Source organism: Spea bombifrons, chromosome 9 (assembly GCF_027358695.1).
Source record: "Spea bombifrons isolate aSpeBom1 chromosome 9, aSpeBom1.2.pri, whole genome shotgun sequence".
Classification (NCBI taxonomy): Eukaryota; Metazoa; Chordata; class Amphibia; order Anura; family Pelobatidae; genus Spea; species Spea bombifrons.
The window spans coordinates 13,957,478-13,962,477 of record NC_071095.1 but is presented as its reverse complement, the minus strand read 5'-3'; the positions used below and the strand labels follow the sequence as shown (position 1 = coordinate 13,962,477).

General features: G+C 49.1%; 13 non-coding genes and 2 pseudogenes across 13 annotated transcripts; all 15 read left to right on the top strand.

The window, feature by feature from the left end:
• The first annotated feature begins 65 nt into the window (after window positions 1–65).
• LOC128464866 (5S ribosomal RNA) lies at window positions 66–184 on the top strand. Its single transcript, XR_008344675.1, has one exon. It is a non-coding gene; the product is annotated as a 5S ribosomal RNA (ribosomal RNA).
• Window positions 185–486: 302 nt separating this feature from the next.
• On the top strand, window positions 487–595 carry LOC128466281 (uncharacterized; annotated as a pseudogene).
• A 209-nt stretch (window positions 596–804) lies between these two features.
• Window positions 805–923, top strand: LOC128463940 (5S ribosomal RNA). Its single transcript, XR_008343805.1, has one exon. It is a non-coding gene; the product is annotated as a 5S ribosomal RNA (ribosomal RNA).
• A 200-nt stretch (window positions 924–1,123) lies between these two features.
• Window positions 1,124–1,242, top strand: LOC128465062 (5S ribosomal RNA). Its single transcript, XR_008344860.1, has one exon. It is a non-coding gene; the product is annotated as a 5S ribosomal RNA (ribosomal RNA).
• Window positions 1,243–1,469: 227 nt separating this feature from the next.
• Window positions 1,470–1,588, top strand: LOC128464213 (5S ribosomal RNA). Its single transcript, XR_008344062.1, has one exon. It is a non-coding gene; the product is annotated as a 5S ribosomal RNA (ribosomal RNA).
• A 198-nt stretch (window positions 1,589–1,786) lies between these two features.
• On the top strand, window positions 1,787–1,905 carry LOC128464212 (5S ribosomal RNA). The gene has a single exon (XR_008344061.1). It is a non-coding gene; the product is annotated as a 5S ribosomal RNA (ribosomal RNA).
• Window positions 1,906–2,219: 314 nt separating this feature from the next.
• Window positions 2,220–2,328, top strand: LOC128466002 (uncharacterized; annotated as a pseudogene).
• Window positions 2,329–2,535: 207 nt separating this feature from the next.
• Window positions 2,536–2,654, top strand: LOC128464291 (5S ribosomal RNA). The gene has a single exon (XR_008344135.1). It is a non-coding gene; the product is annotated as a 5S ribosomal RNA (ribosomal RNA).
• Window positions 2,655–2,866: 212 nt separating this feature from the next.
• LOC128464307 (5S ribosomal RNA) lies at window positions 2,867–2,985 on the top strand. Its single transcript, XR_008344150.1, has one exon. It is a non-coding gene; the product is annotated as a 5S ribosomal RNA (ribosomal RNA).
• A 218-nt stretch (window positions 2,986–3,203) lies between these two features.
• LOC128463523 (5S ribosomal RNA) lies at window positions 3,204–3,322 on the top strand. The gene has a single exon (XR_008343414.1). It is a non-coding gene; the product is annotated as a 5S ribosomal RNA (ribosomal RNA).
• A 248-nt stretch (window positions 3,323–3,570) lies between these two features.
• On the top strand, window positions 3,571–3,689 carry LOC128464191 (5S ribosomal RNA). The gene has a single exon (XR_008344041.1). It is a non-coding gene; the product is annotated as a 5S ribosomal RNA (ribosomal RNA).
• Window positions 3,690–3,898: 209 nt separating this feature from the next.
• LOC128463939 (5S ribosomal RNA) lies at window positions 3,899–4,017 on the top strand. The gene has a single exon (XR_008343804.1). It is a non-coding gene; the product is annotated as a 5S ribosomal RNA (ribosomal RNA).
• Window positions 4,018–4,217: 200 nt separating this feature from the next.
• LOC128463498 (5S ribosomal RNA) lies at window positions 4,218–4,336 on the top strand. The gene has a single exon (XR_008343390.1). It is a non-coding gene; the product is annotated as a 5S ribosomal RNA (ribosomal RNA).
• Window positions 4,337–4,557: 221 nt separating this feature from the next.
• LOC128463911 (5S ribosomal RNA) lies at window positions 4,558–4,676 on the top strand. Its single transcript, XR_008343778.1, has one exon. It is a non-coding gene; the product is annotated as a 5S ribosomal RNA (ribosomal RNA).
• A 204-nt stretch (window positions 4,677–4,880) lies between these two features.
• On the top strand, window positions 4,881–4,999 carry LOC128463056 (5S ribosomal RNA). Its single transcript, XR_008342971.1, has one exon. It is a non-coding gene; the product is annotated as a 5S ribosomal RNA (ribosomal RNA).
• Window position 5,000: the final 1 nt, after the last annotated feature.

Genomic DNA, 5,000 nt, shown 5'->3' with positions numbered 1-5,000 from the left:
AGCAGCAGCAGCAGCAGCAGCAGCAGCAGCAACAGAATAAGAGAAGTAAAATAAAAAACTTTCACACCTGCGGCCATACCACCCTGAAAGCGCCCGATCTCGTCTGATCTCGTAAGCTAAGCAGGGTTGGGCCTGGTTAGTACCTGGATGGGAGACCGCCTGGGGATACCAGGTGTTGTAGGCTTTTAATTTTTTCTCACAGTCCGGGGAGAGCTTTTTGCCATGTGTTTCTTGCTCATCATCAAAGCTTTAAACCCTTATTTGAACCTTCTCACCTTCTCTGTCCTGTCCCAGGGCTTATAATTCTTTCTGTCTGACGACAAGCAGCAGCAGCAGCAGCAGCAGCAGCAACAGCAGCAGCAACAGCAACAGCAGCAGCAACAGCAACAGCAGCAGCAACAGCAGCAGCAACAGCAACAGCAGCAGCAACAGCAACAGCAGCAGCAGCAGCAACAGAATAAGAGAAGTAAAATAAAACACTTTCACACCTGCGGCCATACCACACTGAAAGCGCCTGATCTCGGAAGCTAAGCAGGGTTGGGCCTGGTTAGTACCTGGATGGGAGACCGCCTGGGAATACCAGGTGTTGTAGGCTTTTAATTTTTTCTCACAGTCCGGGGAGAGCTTTTTGCCATGTGTTTCTTGCTCATCATCAAAACTTTAAACCCTTATTTGGACCTTCTCACCTTCTCTGTCCTGTCCCAGGGCTTATAATTCTTTCTGTATGACGACAAGCAGCAGCAGCAGCAGCAGCAGCAGCAGCAGCGGCAACAGAATAAGAGAAGTAAAATAAAAAACTTTCCCACCTGCGGCCATACCACCCTGAAAGCGCCCGATCACGTCTGATCTCGGAAGCTAAGCAGGGTTGGGCCTGGTTAGTACCTGGATGGGAGACCGCCTGGGGATACCAGGTGTTGTAGGCTTTTAATTTTTTCTCACAGTCCGGGGAGAGCTTTTTGCCATGTGTTTCTTGCTCATCATCAAAGCTTTAAACCCTTATTTGAACCTTCTCACCTTCTCTTTCCTGTCCCAGGGCTTATAATTATTTCTGTCTGATGACAAGCAGCAGCAGCAGCAGCAGCAGCAGCAACAGAATAAGAGAAGTAAAATAAAACACTTTCACACCTGCGGTCATACCACCCTGGAAGTGCCTGATCTCGTCTGATCTCGGAAGCTAAGCAGGGTTGGGCCTGGTTAGTACCTGGATGGGAGACCGCCTGGGGATACCAGGTGTTGTAGGCTTTCAATTTTTTCTCACAGTCCGGGGAGAGCTTTTTGCCATGTGTTTCTTGCTCATCATCAAAGCTTTAAACCCTTATTTGAACCTTCTCACCTTCTCTGTCCTGTCCCAGGGCTTATAATTCTTTCTGTCTGACGATGACAAGCAGCAGCAGCAGCAGCAGCAGCAGCAGCAGCAGCAGCAGCAGCAGCAGCAACAGAATAAGAGAAGTAAAATAAAAAACTTTCACACCTGCGGCCATACCACCCTGAAAGCGCCCGATCTCGTCTGATCTCGGAAGCTAAGCAGGGTTGGGCCTCGTTAGTACCTGGATGGGAGACCGCCTGGGAATACCAGGTGTTGTAGGCTTTTTCTTTTCTCACAGTCCGGGGAGAGCTTTTTGCCATGTGTTTCTTGCTCATTATCAAAGCTTTAAACCCTTATTTGAACCTTCTCACCTTCTCTGTCCTGTCCCAGGGCTTATAATTATTTCTGTCTGATGACAAGCAGCAGCAGCAGCAGCAGCAGCAGCAACAGAATAAGAGAAGTAAAATAAAACACTTTCACACCTGCGGCCATACCACCCTGAAAGCGCCCGATCTCGTCTGATCTCGGAAGCTAAGCAGGGTTGGGCCTCGTTAGTACCTGGATGGGAGACCGCCTGGGAATACCAGGTGTTGTAGGCTTTTAATTTTTTCTCACAGTCCGGGGAGAGCTTTTTGCCATGTGTTTCTTGCTCATCATCAAAGCTTTAAACCCTTATTTGAACCTTCTCACCTTCTCTGTCCTGTCCCAGGGCTTATAATTATTTCTGTCTGATGACAAGCAGCAGCAGCAGCAGCAGCAGCAGCAGCAGCAGCAGCAGCAGCAGCAGCAGCAGCAGCAGCAGCAGCAGCAGCAGCAGCAGCAGCAGCAGCAGCAGCAGCAGCAGCAGCAGCAGCAGCAGCAGCAGCAGCAGCAGCAGCAGCAGAATAAGAGAAGTAAAATAAAACACTTTCACACCTGCGGTCATACCACCCTGAAAGCGCCTGATCTCGGAAGCTAAGCAGGGTTGGGCCTGGTTAGTACCTGGATGGGAGACCGCCTGGGAATACCAGGTGTTGTAGGCTTTTTCTTTTCTCACAGTCCGGGGAGAGCTTTTTGCCATGTGTTTCTTGCTCATCATCAAAGCTTTAAACCCTTATTTGAACCTTCTCACCTTCTCTGTCCTGTCCCAGGGCTTATAATTATTTCTGTCTGATGACAAGCAGCAGCAGCAGCAGCAGCAGCAGCAGCAGCAGCAACAGAATAAGAGAAGTACAATAAAAAACTTTCACACCTGCAGCCATACCACCCTGAAAGTGCCCGATCTCGTCTGATCTCAGAAGCTAAGCAGGGTTGGGCCTGGTTAGTACCTGGATGGGAGACCGCCTGGGAATACCAGGTGTTGTAGGCTTTTAATTTTTTCTCACAGTCCGGGGAGAGCTTTTTGCCATGTGTTTCTTGCTCATCATCAAAGCTTTAAACCCTTATTTGAACCTTCTCACCTTCTCTGTCCTGTCCCAGGGCTTATAATTCTTTCTGTCTGACGACAAGCAGCAGCAGCAGCAGCAGCAGCAGCAGCAGCAACAGCAACAGAATAAGAGAAGTAAAATAAAACACTTTCACACCTGCGGCCATACCACCATGAAAGCGCCCGATCTCGTCTGATCTCGGAAGCTAAGCAGGGTTGGGTCTGGTTAGTACCTGGATGGGAGACCGCCTGGGAATACCAGGTGTTGTAGGCTTTTAATTTTTTCTCACAGTCCGGGGAGAGCTTTTTGCCATGTGTTTCTTGCTCATCATCAAAGCTTTAAACCCTTATTTGAGCCTTCTCACCTTATCTGTCCTGTCCCAGGGCTTATAATTCTTTCTGTCTGACGACAAGCTGCAGCAGCAGCAGCAGCAGCAGCAGCAGCAGCAGCAGCAGCAACAGAATAAGAGAAGTAAAATAAAACACTTTCACACCTGCGGCCATACCACCCTGAAAGCGCCCGATCTCGTCTGATCTCGGAAGCTAAGCAGGTTTGGGCCTGGTTAGTACCTGGATGGGAGACCGCCTGGGAATACCAGGTGTTGTAGGCTTTTAATTTTTTCTCACAGTCCGGGGAGAGCTTTTTGCCATGTGTTTCTTGCTCATCATCAAAGCTTTAAACCCTTATTTGAACCTTCTCACCTTCTCTGTCCTGTCCCAGGGCTTATAATTCTTTCTGTCTGACGACGACGACAAGCAGCAGCAGCAGCAGCAGCAGCAGCAGCAGCAGCAGCAGCAGCAGCAGCAGCAGCAGCAGCAGCAGCAACAGAATAAGAGAAGTAAAATAAAACGCTTTCACACCTATGGCCATACCACCCTGAAAGCGCCTGATCTCGTCTGATCTCGGAAGCTAAGCAGGGTTGGTCCTGGTTAGTACCTGGATGGGGGACCGCCTGGGAATACCAGGTGTTGTAGGCTTTTAATTTTTTCTCACAGTCCGGGGAGAGCTTTTTGCCATGTGTTTCTTGCTCATCATCAAAGCTTTAAACCCTTATTTGAACCTTCTCACCTTCTCTGTCCTGTCCCAGGGCTTATAATTCTTTCTGTCTGACGACAAGCAGCAGCAGCAGCAGCAGCAGCAGCAGCAGCAGCAACAGAATAAGAGAAGTAAAATAAAAAACTTTCACACCTGCGGCCATACCACCCTGAAAGCGCCCGATCACGTCTGATCTCGGAAGCTAAGCAGGGTTGGGCCTGGTTAGTACCTGGATGGGAGACCGCCTGGGGATACCAGGTGTTGTAGGCTTTTAATTTTTTCTCACAGTCCGGGGAGAGCTTTTTGCCATGTGTTTCTTGCTCATCATCAAAGCTTTAAACCCTTATTTGAACCTTCTCACCTTCTCTGTCCTGTCCCAGGGCTTATAATTATTTCTGTCTGATGACAAGCAGCAGCAGCAGCAGCAGCAGCAGCAACAGAATAAGAGAAGTAAAATAAAACACTTTCACACCTGCGGCCATACCACCCTGAAAGCGCCCGATCTCGTCTGATCTCGGAAGCTAAGCAGGGTTGGGCCTGGTTAGTACCTGGATGGGAGACCGCCTGGGGATACCAGGTGTTGTAGGCTTTTAATTTTTTCTCACAGTCCGGGGAGAGCTTTTTGCCATGTGTTTCTTGCTCATCATCAAAGCTTTAAACCCTTATTTGAACCTTCTCACCTTCTCTGTCCTGTCCCAGGGCTTATAATTCTTTCTGTCTGACGACAAGCAGCAGCAGCAGCAGCAGCAGCAGCAGCAGCAGCAGCAGCAGCAGCAACAGAATAAGAGAAGTAAAATAAAAAACTTTCACACCTGCGGCCATACCACCCTGAAAGCGCCCGATCTCGTCTGATCTTGGAAGCTAAGCAGGGTTGGGCCTGGTTAGTACCTGGATGGGAGACCGCCAGGGAATACCAGGTGTTGTAGGCTTTTTTTTTTCTCACAGTCCTGGGAGAGCTTTTTGCCATGTGTTTCTTGCTCATCATCAAAGCTTTAAACCCTTATTTGAACCTTCTCACCTTCTCTGTCCTGTCCCAGGGCTTATAATTATTTCTGTCTGATGACAAGCAGCAGCAGCAGCAGCAGCAGCAGCAACAGCAACAGAATAAGAGAAGTAAAATAAAACACTTTCACACCTGCGGCCATACCACCATGAAAGCGCCCGATCTCGTCTGATCTCGGAAGCTAAGCAGGGTTGGGCCTGGTTAGTACCTGGATGGGAGACCGCCTGGGAATACCAGGTGTTGTAGGCTT